We start from the raw sequence: 795 nt of genomic DNA on the forward strand, positions 1-795 counted from the left end.
TAAAATTAACTTAAAATTATTATTTTATTTTAAAACAAGAATATAATTCTGATAATAGTATGAGGAGAGGTACTGAACTACTGATGGTAAACAAGGAAGAAGGACAGCAGTGGTTCGATTGTAGAGAATTTGAGATTTTCGCGAGATGGAGAGAAAAGAAAAATTGAAATATAATGAAGGTTAAAATTGAAAAGAAAAAAAAATAATTGATAATAAGAATAAAATTGAAATTATTTCTAACGTAAGTACAGCGGTGAAGATACATACATTAGAAGGGGGCAATGAAAACCCCCCAAATTATTAATTCTTAGTTTCTTACTTATTAAGTCTTTAATTTACTACTTTAGCCCTCTTAATTTTATTTTTCTCCCTCCTCTTAACTTATGTTTTTTAAGTTGTTTCTTTCCATGTCAAGTTTTTAGCTCTGCCTTTCAAAATATTAGGAATAAAAAATATATTTTATTTGTAAGTTAATTATTTAAATAATTTAAGTTAATTTTTTTAGAGTCAAATATTTTTTTAAAATTTATTAAAAATTATAAAAATATCTTTAAATTTTATTTTATTTTAATTTTGTCTCAAAAGTTTTCGATTTGCATCAAATATATCATTGACGGTTAATTTTTCAAAAAATTTAAGATAAATTTAGCAACAATTTTACAAGAACAACATTCAACATAAGCAAATCAAACATATATATCATAAATTATTGCTGAATTGATTTTAAACTTTTTGAAAATTTAGTTGTCATAGATATATTTGATGCAAATAAAAAACTTCAAAAACAAAAACTAC

This window comes from Arachis duranensis, chromosome 10 (assembly GCF_000817695.3).
Source record: "Arachis duranensis cultivar V14167 chromosome 10, aradu.V14167.gnm2.J7QH, whole genome shotgun sequence".
Taxonomy (NCBI): Eukaryota; Viridiplantae; Streptophyta; class Magnoliopsida; order Fabales; family Fabaceae; genus Arachis; species Arachis duranensis.